Raw genomic sequence first — 15,475 nt, forward strand, 5'->3', positions numbered from 1 at the left:
CTACCATACCTTTGACTATTTTTTTTTTCCAAAGGCCCATTTGACTCTAAGATCTAATCCACTGCACTGCTACGTGCAAATAATAAAAGGCACTATCACTTATTGGACACTTACTAACTCATTTAAGCCTTACAACAACCCTGGAGACAGACTAGTGTTATTTCCATTAAAAACAAAAGCAAAAACAAAAACAAAAACGAAAACAAAACCTGGTTCATTGAGGTTGAGTAATGTGCCAAAGGTCATGTAGGTAATATATGGCCCAAGCAGAAGGCGTGTTCAGACTCTAAAACCCAGCCTCTTAGGTCAAATGCATTCTACTACCACTTTAACTGTGTGTCACCCTTGAGCAAGGGCCATGCTAATCTTCTCTGGATCGTTCCAGTCTTAGTATACATGCTACCGACACCACTTCAACTGTGAGGGAAGAATGGCTGGATTGGTTGTCAACTGTGTTCGAGAGTTAAAGGAAATGGATATAACAGAAATAACTCTAAGATTTTCTAGCCTCAGACATTGGAAGGACGGTGGTATCACAAATAATAATGGGACACCTAGAAAGGGAAACTGTTTGCTAAGAAGGAAGAAGTCTTCAGTTTTAGATGCATAGGGAAGATTTTAACATCAAAAGGGAAGCTTAGAAATCAAGTAACCAAATCCCCCTTTATACAATAAGGGAATTGAGCCACATGAAGGTCCAATAATTTTCCCCAGCTCCACAACTAGTTAAGTATGAAAGCCAGAGTTCTAATTCCCAGCTCAAAGTTCTTTTATCACACCAGGTAGCTTGAGGTAAGAGGGCTAAATGTCCTATGGGGAGCTATAGCTTGTTGATAAAAATCTCTTGAACAAAGGTTCTTTAAAGTTTAAGGGTTGGGCAATGACTCACTGGGAAATTTGGCCCCAGGTATCTGCTTCCTCAAGCTATTGCTGAGGGTGAGACCTGTGGCTGCTCCAGGAGTCCTACTGTAATAAATGCATTTCCAGACTTAACCTAACTAAGCAAACTGTCTTGCAGAATCCAGGATGGGACAAAAGCAAATCAACTGTCATTAATACTATTCCTGTTCTTATAAATCTAATCTCCTAATCTCATCATATCTTTCTCCCCCCACTCTTTGTTTGTTTTGCTTTTTGTTACTTGTGCAAGAGGCATAGTTGCCTGAACACAGCACCCCCCCCCCCCCCACACACACACACAGATTAGAGAGAACAAAGTACAAACTCATTCATTAAAAGAAAATGTTGGAGCACCTGGGTGGCTCAGTTGGTTAACTGTCTGACTCTGATCTTGGCTCAGGTCATGATCTCATGGTTTGTGGGTTCAAGCCCCACGTCAGGCTCTGCACTGACAGCCTGACTGGGATTCTCTTTCCCACTCTCTCTGTCCCCACCCCCCCCATGCTGTCTCTCTCAAAATAAATAAATAAACTTTAAAAAGTAAAAAGAATGTTATTTTTAGAAATAGACTGTAGGGGCGCCTGGGTGGCTCAGTCGGTTGAGCGTCTGACTTCGGCTCAGGTCATGATCTCAAAGTTTGTGGGTTCGAGCCCCGTGTCAGGCTCTGTGCTGACAGCTCAGAGCCTGGAGCCTGCTTCGGATTCTATGTCTCCTTCTCTCTCTGCCCCTCACCCACTCACACACTGTCTCTCTCTCTCTCAAAAATAAACATTAAAAGAAAATTTAAAAAAAATAGACTGTAAAGTTTTAAACTTTGTTTCTTGTTTCTTTTTTATCAAGAACTCTTTCTGATTTTAATGTCAAAAGGTAAAAGGGAGCAACCATTGCAGTTTTTTATTTCTTTTTAATTTTTTTTAAAGATTTACTTTATTTTTTTTGAGAGAGAGGGAGAGAGACAGTGCATGAGCAGGGGAGAGGCAGAGAGAGAGGGAGACACAGAATACGAAGCAGGATCCAGGCTCAGAGCTATCAGCACAGAGCCTGACGCAGGGCTCAAACCCACGAGCTATGAGATCATGACCTAAACTGAAATCAGAGCTTAACTGACTGAGCCACCCAGGTGCCCCCTGTTTGTTTACTTTTTTGTAATCTTTACACCCAATATAGGATTCAAACTCATGACCTCAAGATCAAGAGTTGCATGTTCTAGCAAAAGAGCCAGCCAGGCACCATAGGAGCAACTGATTAAAAGAAAAAAAAAAAACAAACAACCTAAAAAAACCTTCAAGGTGCAAAGGGGAATTTTAAACAAAAGCAACGTGAAAATGTTCCCATATAATGTTTTTTTCAGAATATAAACTACATTTATTTCTAAGTGTACATATTTTTTTACCAAAACAGTGACTAAATTCACATACTTAAAAAAAGCTTTTGAAAGTTAAGTTTTTTTAAAAAACTTATTTTGAAACAATTTTAGATTTACACAAGAGTTGCAAATAAAGTACAAAAGTTCCCATGTACCTTTCATCTAGTTTTATCTTGTATTACCACAGCACAATTATCGAAATTAAGAAATCAGCATTGGTACAATACTATTAATTAAGCTATAGACTTTATTCAAATTCTACTAGTTTTTCCACTAGAGTCTTTTTTCTGTTCCAGAATCCTACACTACATTTAATGGTCATGGCTTCATTTTGTTTTGTTCTTTTTTATGTTATATTTTATATTTGAGAGAGAGAGTGTGTGAGAGAGAGCAAGCAAGCAAGGGAGGGAGGGGCAGAGAGACAGAGACAGAATCCGAAGCAGGCTCCAGGCTCTGAGCTGTCAGTACAGAGCCTGATGCAGGGCTCGAACTCATGAGCAGTGAGACCATGACCTGAGCCGAAGTCGGACACTTAACTCCTGAGCCACCGAGGTGCCCCTAATGGTCATGGCTTCTTAAGTCTCTTCCAATGTCTATGACAGTCCCTCTGTTTTTGTCTTTTGTGACCATGACACTTTTGAAGAGTAATGGTCAGGTATTAAATAGAATGTCCCTCAATTTGGGTTTCTTGGTGTCTCCAATAAAAAGAACCAGGGCTCCTTGAAGAAGTGGTTGATTCCAGAGCTGGGGCAGGGAAATACCAGATGAGCCTGGAATATCTCACAATCCTTAAAAAAAAAGGAGGGGGGGGAAGGGGTAGGTCACTTTTTAAAATATGATACTTTCTCAGATTTAGAGTGAAGTTCTAGAATTTTGGGAGGAATACTACAGAGTCTGATGTGCCTTCCTCCTCAGTGCATCATATCACAAGGCTCATGATGCTGATGTCTTGTTAATGGTGATGTTAACCTTGATCATTCGGTTAGGGTAGTGCCTGCCGGGTTTCACCACTGTAAAGTTACTATGTTTCCCTTTATAATTTGTAAATATTTGGGGGAGATCCTTTAATCCTATTCCTCCTTAAACTTTTACTAATTTTAGCATTCATGCACTGATCTTGCCTTCAGCAATTATTACTGTGCTGTTCTAATGGTGATTTTTCTCTTGCCCTCATTCCTTCTGCATTTATTACTTGGGATTCTTCTGTAAGAAAGAACTGTCCTTTCTCCCTTGCTTATTTATTCAATCATTATTAATATTAGGATAGACTCATGGATATTTATTTTATTTCCTGAGTTATAATAATTCCTGTATTATTCTATTCCCTGGGTAATTTTGTTTTGTTGCTCAAATTGTTCCCAGCTTTGGTCATTTGGAGCTCTTTCAGCTTGGCTCTAGTGTCCTTTCAATATGCCACCAACTTTTTTTTTTTTTTTTTTTTTAAGCACATTCTTACTTTATAGCACTATAAGATGACCCAAACTTGTCTTGTATTTGCTGGCCCCAGGCCTGGAATCAAGTACTACAAGGAGTCATGATTCCTTTTATTGGAGAAACCAAATCTGGATACTACATGTTCTCATTGCTACTGAGATGTCACTGTTTCTAGGCTGCCTTGGGGGATAGAACCAGGAATATATATATTTATTTCTTTATCTACCTGTTTACACACACACACACAATCTAGCATCAAATAATCTAGTATCACAAGATTCATTCTAGCATTCCTTTTATTTATTTTAACTTCTTTCTCTGATAGGGAGAAGCCTAACTTCATAGAATTTTGACATGAAAAGAGAATCTCCAAAATTATGTCATTACCAGTTTCTACTCCCTTGATACACCATATATTTTTTCACTCCACCTAGAATGTTATCCCTTCCTCAACTATCCACCTTTCAAGACTCCAGGAAAGATCGCCTCCTCAAAGAACCCTTTCCTGAACTGCCCTGGCCCTATTCCCAATCAGCATAGGTCACTTCCTTTATCTTATTATAATTTTATAAATTCTACTTGATAGAAAGATTCTTGGGATCAGGGGACAGATCTACTTTGCCTCTTGCCCTCTTGACATCTAGTACATTGCCTTCTAAATAGAAGGAACTTTGGGGCACCTGGGTGGCTCAATTAGGCATCTGACTTTGGCTCAGGTCATTATCGTGAGTTCAAGCCCTGCATCAGGCTCTGTGCTAACAGCTCAGAGCCTGCTTCAGATTCTGTGTCTCCCTCTCTCTCTGCCCCTCCCCCGTTCTCTATCTCTCAAAAATAAATAAACATTAAAAAATTTAAATAGAAGGAACTTTATGCATATGTTTTGAGTGAAATTACATCAGGTTTAAATTTTATCCAAAACACTATCAGTACAAAAAAATGAATGCTTGTTATGCAGTCTTAAGGCTAGTTGTTGAGAAAGTACATATCATTTTTCAGAACTGTGACTTAGTAATTTTAGTTTATTCAAACTTTTGAGTTAAACTCAAGGAATATGAAAAAAATAGAACGACTAAATAACTTCAAATACTGTACCTAAAAGGCTCACTACTCTATTATTCAGCCACACTGTGACAGACAAGTCTACAGGCAAGTTTTACAAGTCTGTTAGAATTATCACTGCTATTCTTCTTGGAATAGTTTTAGCCAGGTCTCTGTAGAAACATGTATCCTAGACAATAAGAAATTTGTAGCAATGATCAAATTCCCAGGGGTCAACAAGGATGTAGATGTTTGTATCAAGACAGAATCACCTTAGCAACATTTTGTCTCTTTTAAAAAATCACTCTTGGGGCGCCTGGGTGGCGCAGTCGGTTAAGCGTCCAACTTCAGCCAGGTCACGATCTCGCAGTCCGTGAGTTCGAGCCCCGCGTCGGGCTCTGGGCCGATGGCTCGGAGCCTGGAGCCTGTTTCCGATTCTGTGTCTCCCTCTCTCTCTGCCCCTCCCCCGTTCATGCTCTGTCTCTCTCTGTCCCAAAAATAAATAAAAAACGTTGAAAAAAAAATTTTAAAAATCACTCTTTAAGGATATTTTGATCTCTAAAAACACTAAGAGTGGGGCGCCTGGGTGGCTCAATCGGTTAAGCAGCCGACTTCGGCTGAGGTCATGATCTCGCGGTCCGTGAGTTCAAGCCCCGCATCGGGCTCTGTGCTGACAGCTCAGAGCCTGGAGCCTGTTTCAGATTCTGTGTCTCCCTCTCTCTGACCCTCCCCTGTTCATGCTCTGTCTCTCTCTGTCTCAAAAATAAATAAACGTTAAAAAAATTTTTTTTAAACACTAAGAGAGAGAGAGGTGCCTCGGTGGCTCAGTCGAAGCATCCAACCCTTGATTTCGGCTGTCATGATCTCATTCATGGTCATGAGATCTAGCCCTGTGGAGGGCTCTGCGCTGACAGTGCAGAGACTGCTTGGGATTCTCTCTCTCCCTCTCTCTCTCTGCCCCTTCCTTGCTTGCTCTCACTCACTCAATAAATAAACAAACATTTAAAAAAAACCACTAAGATGCAGAGCAAGAATAATGAAAAGGAGGTTGTGTAATTCTGAGAAGCAATTCCACTTCTGGAAACTGCTCACCAAAGAATCAGAACAACTTTCATGGGGTGCTTACAGAATTCACCCTTAGCGATTCACACTTTACCACTCCAGAAAGAAAAGAAAAGAAAGAACTGAATATGAGGGCAACTAAATTCGAGATGTCAAAAGTTAAAGCAGGAAGCCAACAGACATGGGTTCTAATCTTTAATCTACAACTAATTAGCAGTATCATCTGCTGAAAAAGTCATGTCTCAGGGCCTCAATTTCCTCTTGTGTGAAATGAAAAGGTTAAAACAGCCTAGTATTTTCCTCACTGCGGGTCACAACTAGTGAGTTGTGAAATCAGTTTTAACGGGTCAGAGCCAAGATGTCTGTGCTAAAGAAAAAGAACAGAATGAAATACAAAATGTCAGACTGCATCACACGGAGTATAAGTAGTCTTTCAAAAAGCTTTTGTTTCAGTTATTTGTGTGTGGATAAACTGGGTAAGAATGTAAAATATTTCTTACTGTGGGATGCGGTTAAAAAAATTATAGTCTGACAAGTGTTGGAGAGGATATACAGAAACTGAAACCCTCACACACACTGCTGATGAGAATATAAAATGATGCAGTTGCTTTGGAAAATAGTTGGCAGCTCCTCAGAGGGTTAAACACATAATTATCATGTGACCCAGGAATTCCACTCCTGGGGGAGGTACACCCCCACCAAGAGAAATGAAAAAAAAACAAACAAAACGCATGTCCACTCAAAAACTTGTACATGATTGTGTATAATAACATTATTCACAGTAACCCCAAAGTGGACACATTCCAAATATTCATCAACTGATAACTGATAAACAAAATGTGGTCTATCCATATAAAGGTATGATATTTAGCCATGAAAAGGAATGAAGTACTGATATATGGTACAACACGGGTGAACCTTGAAAAAATTATGCCAAGTGAAAGAAACCAGTCACAAAGATCGTATATTGTATGATTCTATTTCATGTCTAGGATGGGCATGCCTATAGAAACACAAAGTAGAGGGGCGCCTGGGTGGCTCAGTTGGTTGAACATCTGACTTTGGCTCAGGTCATGATCTTGCAGTCTGTGGGTTCAAGCCCCGCGTCAGGCTCTGTGCTGACGGCTCACAGCCTGGAGCCTGCTTCAGATTCTGTGTCTTCTTCTCTCTTTGCCCCTCCCCAACTTGTGCTTTGTTTCTGTCTCTCAAAAATAAATAAATGTAAAAAAATTAAAAAAAAAAGAAACACAAAGTAGATAAGTGGTTGCCTCACACATGCAGGGGGGTTGAAGGGGATTGGACTGACTGCTAAAGGGTGTGGGTTTTTTTCTGGGAGGTGATAAAAACGTTGTAATATTGATTGTGGTGATGGCTGTGAATATACCAAAAACCACTGAACTGCACACTTTAAACAGGTAAATTATATGGTATATGAGTATTTCAATAAAACTTCTATTTTAAAAATTACAGTTTGGGGGCACCTGGGTGGCTCAGTCAGTTAAACATCTGACTCTGGATTTCGGCTCAGGTCACGATCTCACAGTCTGTGAGTTTGAGCCCCGCGTCAGGCTCCGCGCAGACAGCGTGGAGCCTGCTTGTGATTCTCTCTCTCTCTCTCTCTCTCTCTCTCTCTCTCTCTCTCTCTCTGCCCCTCCCCTGCTTGTGCAAGCTCTTTCTATCTCTCTCTCAAAATAAATAAACTTAAAAAAATTATAGCTTTAAGTCACTAGACTGGATGATAGCTGATCACTGAGGTCCCTGAGAATTCTCAGTGTGCCCTCAACACGGGGCTCACATCACCTATCCTCACGTCTTGGTTATTTGGGGGCAGAGCGGTACCATGGAAACACCAGCTGATTCCAATCCTGTTTCCAGTGCTAACCAGATGCATGGCAACCACTCCGTCCTACACTTTCCTTCTGTATAAAATGAGGATGATAACCCTAAGATACAGGGTTGTTCTAAAAATAAAAGGAGATAATAAATGAAAAACAGTGCCTGGCACATTGCTTGAGGTCAGAGCCAAATCTTGTTAGTACTGTCGTATGCCTCTGTGTCTAACACATCAAATAAACATTATTCTAAAGGTTCAGTTAACAGATTACATATTTTGGCTTAGCTTAGTTTATATGTCATACTGTCTTAACAAGGCCTATGTCAGAAGGCTCTGATGAAAATAATTCATAAATGTAGCATATTCTTCAGCTGTTTGACTTTTTTAGTGCAAAAATTACTCTATAATATTACATAATGGAGGTAGTAATGCTAGTTGAAAAGACATTAGTGGTGCCTTTAAAAGATCAAAATTTTTATTTTATAATTATTCGAAGAACTACCTCTTCCTAAATGTTTTGGACATGTGAGCAATTACTTTTTTGTAGCTTTTGTCCAAAAGTCAAATGAAACATGAATCACTTCTTTAGTATAAATGTAAAACTAAATTGCAAAAAGGAAAAGTCCAGATATAAATGTTGGGCCTTCATAAGGTTCTTGTGCAATTTAAAATTTTTTGATCTTGGGGCGCGTGGGTGGCTCAGTCGGTTAAGCGGCCGACTTCGGCTCAGGTCATGATCTCACGGTCTGTGAGTTCGAGCCCCGCGTCGGGCTCTGTGCTGACGGCTCAGAACCTGAAGCCTGTTTCGGATTCTGTGTCTCCCTCTCTCTGACCCTCCCCTGTTCATGCTCTGTCTCTCCCTGTCTCAAAAATAAATAAAAATGTTAAAAAAAAATTTTTTTTTTAAAATAAAAAAAAAAATTTTTTTTGATCTTTAATTAGGTTAGTGGTTTTCAAAAAGAGCTTCAGCAGTCAAGGTGGAATCAATGAGCATCCTTTTTGTATCCCCACATCACCACCGTCTTTCACCCTCCTCCTTTCCTTCGGGGAACCTCTCACTCCACAGGTTTCAACAAGCACTCCAAACTGGAGCCGCCATTTTCTTCTTTGCCTCGCTTCTTTGTCATAGTGATTGGTCACGCGATGGGCCTGCTTGTCATAAACAATTATGTAGACACATACAATATGAGAAATCGAAGTCTCTGCCTGCTCTTGCACACCCCTTCCCCCAAGACAATGCTACTTGCCAAAGGTAACCTCTGTCACGCTTCGGAGCATAAACCTTCTGATATTGCCCATGCATGATAATAATAGCAACACCCAGCATAATATGTCAGTCACTGTCCTAAGCATTCCACAAATATTATCTCATTTTATCCTCACAACAACTCATGACGTAGACATTATATTCATCATTATAATGATACCTATTTTACAAATGAGGAAACTGAGGCACAGTGAGGTTAACACCAGCGCACATACTTTCTTTTTTTTTTTTTAATTTTTTTTTTTAACGTTTATTTATTTTTGAGACAGAGAGAGACACAGCATGAACGGGGGAGGGTCACAGAGAGAGGGAGACACAGAATCTGAAACAGGCTCCAGGCTCTGAGCTGTCAGCTCAGAGCCCGACGCGGGGCTGGAACCCAGGTACGGTGAGATCATGACCTGAGCCGAAGTCGGACGCTTAACCAACCGAGCCACCCAGGCGCCCCATATACTTTCTTTTTTTAACAATAACGATGACTTTATGTTAATATGCTATTCAGCAACTATTTGTTTCCTCTTGGACATCTTCTCACACATGACAGGAAGACATATAGGAAAGGACATATAGATGGAGGAGGACATAGAGATCTACTTCACCCTTTCAGTACCAAATACTATTTCACTCTGCAATAGTCTACAACTTATTCAACCAGGCCCCTGTCAGTGAACATAGAGGTTGCTGCAGGTTCTTCATTATTAAGAACAAGACGGCAATGAAAATGTTTCTATCATTGCCTACTTGGAAGTATGCATCCATGGCATAAATTCTTGGAAGCAGCATTTCTAGTAAAAGTCCTATGCATCAAAATTTTAATACACATTCCCAAGTTTTTCTTCAAAAAAGTTGCATCAATTTGTATATATTTTTGCATCCATTTATATTTGAACCATCAGCTATATGAGAAAGACTATTCTCCACATCCTTGTGAATATTGAGCATTGCTAATCCTTTTTATATTTTCCAATCTGCTAGATGCATGAAAAATGGTATATTATTGTTTTACTTTTCATTCCTTTACTCATGGGGAAAGTTGAACATATTTTCAAATATGTGCTGGGCCCTCAATACATTTATTTCTTGAAACTACAGTTGTTTTTAAAACATTGTTTATAAATTGTTGATTATTTTTACAACTTAATTACTTTTTAAAATGCCACAAGGACTTTAGTAATATCATGTGTAACTCCTTGTACAATTCAAATTGCCTCTCACAGCAGCTGTCCTTTCCCGGTGTCTGATTCCTATCCAGATCTCATTAATATTCTTTCCAAACAGAAACGTTGTTTGACTACACAGATGAGATCGTTTCTGTAGAGTTCCCTTTTGTAGGGCACCCACCCCTTGACTACTCATTAATATTCCCACTGACACCGACAATCCAAGCATTAAGATCACTGTTTGGGATTGTGCTTCAGCTGCTACCCTCAACTAGCCAACCTAACACTTCTTAGTTGTGCAGGGGTCAAGGGTGGGGAGGTGAGGCAGGGGTTGGGGAGGGTGCTTTGAATATCAGGATCATCTTTGGAATCTGAATCTCTCATGTAAAGTCTGAACACTTCTAACTTTTCTTAAGAGTCCCCTATGATTCCAATGTAAAAACAGCTTTGGGTGTTTAGACTTGGTTTGATCCCAGGGTTCTTAGGCCTCAGCAGGGAGGCAGACACAGGCCCTAATCACCAACCATCTAGATGGACTGTGTCAGAATCAGATAAAAAAAAAATCTGGGCCACCTTAGCATAAGCCTGGGGCCAGGTTATTGAGTACTGGTCATATGCAGGGTGATTCATTCCATTTGGTTTTACTCCCTTAGTCCCTATAATATCATGAAACAAATTTTTTATTTAAGTTTATTTATTTTATTTTGAGAGAGAGAGCAAGCAGGGCAGGAGCAGAATCCCAAGTAGGCTCGATGCTGCCACCTCAGAGCCCAACTCAGGGCTCAAACTCACAACCACGAGATCATGACCTGAGCTGAAATCAAGAGTTGGACACTTAACCAACTGAGCTACCCAGGTGCCCCGAAACAAATACTATTATTCTCATCTTACAGAGAAAGAAACTGAGGCTCAGAAAGGTTAAATAACCTGCCAAAGATTACAGAGCTAGTAAGTGGCAGAGCCAAGATTTGGGACAGTCTGACAGACACTAATGTCCATGTTCTAACTACTTACTGCAAAACACAAGTTCCTGGTCTCTGGGGGGTGGTCTGGGCCAGTCTTATCCTAAGTGTCTTGAAACTAGAAGGGATGGGTAAGGGTTGGGCCAAATGCCCCAGTCTGTTCCATATCTAAGCTGATTCTGTCTCCAGTTTCTTTCAGCCTAGGTCTACATCTTGAATCTACTACTTGCTTATGGGGTAACACTAGGAAAATTACTCTAAGCCTCAGTCTCATCATCTCTAAAATGTTCCTTTAGCTCAGTGCTAAAATAAGTGCTTATAAAGTAACAGTGGTGCTGGTAATAAAAATAGCTAATGTCTATTGAATGTTTACCGCGTGTCAGATCCTGTTTTGTTTTGCATATATAAACTTACTAATCCTCACGGTAGCAAACTCAGAATATTGCCGTCCCACTCTACAGATGAAGAAACTGAGGCCCAGAAAGGCCAAATAAATGTTAACTTATTCATTTTTTTAGGAGGCTGGGATGAAAATAAAACGACCTCTTGCAGAGAGAATAAACTACAATTGCCATTCTAGTGCACACTATATTTTAGGGTCAACTTATTTTCGTTACATCAGCAAGAAAAAAAGAGCACCTTGAATGTCATCTCTGAGAAGCTGGCAGTAACTACCAGGAACATCAGATCTGCTTAAAACCCTGACACTGTTTCTCTGCGCCCAAAAGTCTAAATCTCTCTCAAATTATACTGTTTAAGGGCCAAATTTTAGGTGTTCTTAACACCTCTGTAAAAAGTCTAACTGGAAGATGATATAATTATCACCATCCTACACAGCTTCTATCACTTTATTCATTAATTTGAATATCTTATCTTCTTGCACTTTTGAAACCCAAATTAGCTTTTTACATAATTGCGGTAGCATTCGCATATCTTATTTTAGTAAAAGAGTAACCTGTAGTTACAGCCTTCAAAAACGAACTTTGGTCTTAAATTTTTAGGTCACGAAGAACCACCCAAGATTCTTTCTAATCTTTTTTTTTCTTCTTTAAATTAAAAATTACCCAATCTACTCCAAGTTTGATTCGACTTCTCTCTCAAATCTAATTTGTAATTTTTCTCTGCTTGGTTCTTCGCCCTCCTCCCTGTGCCCCGTTGATAATTAACACATTGTAAGGACAAACATAATCCAATGGATTGAGTCTTTTTTCAGTATTTTTCGCACATAGTAAGGAAAACCTCTATCAGTACATAGAAAAGCAGAAAACTATGTCAGTAACTTCAAATTTAAAGCGAAAAGTAGAAAAAGGCACAGTTAATTGGAAAAATAATGTGGAAATTTATAGTCAACAGAGACCATTATAGAAAGCATAGATTTACTCTGAATAGCCTGTTTCTCCTTTAACCTTTGTACCATTCCATACTTTGACATCAGATGCATCAAATATCAGTGCCTGGTACAGTCTAGGGACTCAATAAACATCTGTCATATGAATAAAAAACAGCATTATGCTAGTTCTCAGTTGCCACATATCAAAACAAAGGCCCACCTACATAATTGAATGTCTATAAACTACATGCTCACAGGTCTTGCCAATCACATGCTTAATTAAGACAAAGTGGCTAATTAAAGAACCTTCTTTACAATGTCAAAACAGAGGAATCATGTACACTTATTTTAAGAAGGCTGCTTCCATTAAGGATATAACCTCCTTATACCAGTCCTTTGTCCTTAATAATTAATTGAGTTTTCTCCAAATACAGGGCTTCTTAGTTTCACTCCTGGCCATTTCCAGGAAGGACCTGGCTTCCATTCTTCTTATCTGAAATTTTAGATGATGTGTTTTTTTCAGGACCTGCTCAATCTGAAAGGCCAGTTCAGATCAATTGAACCAATCCCTTCAAGCAAGAGGAGAATTAAAACGGGCTTACTGAAAAGTGACTCTTCTCTAGGCAAGTTCTCTAATCTTTTCTTTCTGTAAAAATCTGAGCAGCTCACCCAGAACAATGCTTTAATCAAGGACAAGCATAGCTGAGGCTGATCAAACAAAGAATTACCAAACCATAGAGCCACAGAAGTGACAAAATTTTGTACTTATCTCAACTAACTTATGCATCTTATTTCTTAGGGACCGGTTACAAACATATAACATTAATGTTTCAACTACATTTTCATGTTTACCTTTTAAAAATTATATCAAATTATGGTGCTGTTTTAAAAAGTTATTGAGAGGCATTTAATTGAGTAGTGGGCTTTTGGGTGACCTGGGAAAATGAATCAGTGGGTCTCAGTTTCTACATCTCAAAAACGTATTCACAAGGGATGGTTGTAAGCATTAAATGAGGAAAAAAAAAACCCAGAGTACTTTGAAAACTATAAGTTGCTATAAAAACTATTGTAATTTCTAATAAAGTTTCAAGCCAGTTTCAAGAAAAAATGGAATTAAAGAATAAGTCTACCCAATGAAGAGAAATTGGAAGAAATTGTAACTGATGAGTTAGACTGGTTCAATGAGATGTTAACAAGAAACACCTTGTTTATTTATTTGTTTTGTTTTGTTTTTGAGAGAGAGAGAGAGAGAGAGAGAGAGCACAAACACACATAGGGGAGGGGCAGAGTGAGAGAGAATCTTAAGCAGGCTGCAAGTTCATTGTGGAGCCCGACAGGAGGCTCAATCTCACGACTGTGAGATCATGACCTGAGCCAAATCAAGAGTCAGACACTCAGCCAACTAAGCCACCCAAGCTCCCAAGAAACACCTTGTTTAAGGCTGTTGCTAAAAATCTTTCAAATCAATAGGCATGTAGTAAATATAATGAACATCATTTCATGTTTCCTTGAGGATTCTAGGTAGCTTTCTTATTTTTCTTCTAGAGAAGGAAACCGGAAGAAAACTTTTGGTTGCTTGAGGACTGGTTGGATTCTAATTTTGCTCACTTTTAAAAATGTAATGAGAGTTTAAAGACTAGAATTGGCCAGCAGTAACAACCCTGGAAGTAGATGCTGACAGCAGTAGTAAAATAGTGGCCTGGATCCTGGGAACACCTTGGAAAGCCTGCATTCAGATGGAAGTGAATCCTGGCTATCACAGTCTCCATTTTTCCTGCTACCTTCAGAAACCCTCAGAGGCTGCTACCTGATTTGAACCCTGGTGGAACTACATCAGCTGTTGTCCATTAAAAAACAACAACAAAACTTTGAGTTGCAAACCAAAACAGGACTTGGTAAAATGAAAAGTCTATCTTCAAGGCTTATGTGTGCATTCAACAAATACTTACTGAGGACTTACCACATGTCAAGCAGTGCTCTGTTTGCTTAACCGACTGAGTCACCCAGGCGCCCTCAGTGCTCTGTTTGCTAAAGACATGACATTAAAAGTGAGACAAGGTCTCTGCTCTCATGAAGCTTCCATTCTACTGAGGAAGCAGGACAATTAAAAACTGTGATTAGTGCAGTGAAGGAAATGCAAGGAGAGTAACTGAAGTGGCAGTAGGAAAAGGGGCAGATGCCTTAGATAGTGGTCAGGGAAAGCCTCCTTGAGTGAATGACATTTGAGCTGAGACCTGAATGATGGGGAGGAGATACGCAGCCAGCCAGGCAAAGAGAACAGATGTAGGAGTTTTCAACGTGTAAGAAATAGCAAATGCAAAGGCACTGAGGCAGGAAAAATATGACCAGGGAGTGAATGAAAAGTATGAGAAGATGACAGAGATGAGTGGCAGCACTCATCCTTAAATAAGGATTTACAAGCAATGGTAAAAGATCTCAACTTTATTCTAAGTGTGGTGCAAAGCCAAACATTTCTATGGAATACTGTTTGCAAGATGAGATATATTTCATATACTTTATGATATTTAATTGCTTATTATATGTGTAATGACTGAAAAATGGAAATGAAAGGCAAAGTTCTCACAATTAGAAGACTTATAATCATTTAAGGAAGCAATAATTCATAGTGACAGCATTAAGGTAAAAAAAAAAAAAAAGAAGAAGTAAAAATAAAGTGCTAAGTGAAGACTGGGGAGGGAGCCAATGATTAAAATAGAACAAATTAGAGGCTTCATTTTTTAAAAGGAGCATTTTATTTGAGCTCTTAAGGAAAAGGATTTAGGCAGGAGTGGGAGGAGGGAGAGGAGCATGAGGCTGTGGGAACTGCATGAGCAAAGGCACAGAGGCAGGAAAGGACAGGGTGGGTCCAGGAAACCATGAATCACTGTATGGCTACAATGCCAGGTGGGTGGGTAGTGATGTGGGAGATAAGTCTGGAAAAATAGGCTGTCAGGGTGTGGGAGTGGGGGTCTTGAATAGCATTCAGAGAAATTTAGATTTAATATACTTGTGCTTTGCTTCCCCTTAAGTGTGTAAATGAATCTCCTGAGGCACTTGTTAAAACTGCAGATTCCCAGACCCCATTCCCCCAAATATATCGGTTTATAAGTCTAGGTGGGACT

General features: G+C 39.5%; 1 protein-coding gene and 1 non-coding gene across 5 annotated transcripts in view; both read right to left on the reverse strand.

Annotated features, from left to right (window-relative positions):
- LIMA1 (LIM domain and actin binding 1) overlaps positions 1-15,475 on the reverse strand; it is an 85,043-nt gene that overhangs the window by 62,971 nt on the left and 6,597 nt on the right. The window lies entirely within an intron of this gene.
- Positions 309-412, reverse strand: LOC132660449 (U6 spliceosomal RNA). Its single transcript, XR_009601798.1, has one exon. It is a non-coding gene; the product is annotated as a U6 spliceosomal RNA (small nuclear RNA).

This window comes from Panthera onca, chromosome B4 (assembly GCF_046562875.1).
Source record: "Panthera onca isolate mPanOnc1 chromosome B4, mPanOnc1 haplotype 2, whole genome shotgun sequence".
NCBI lineage: Eukaryota > Metazoa > Chordata > Mammalia > Carnivora > Felidae > Panthera > Panthera onca.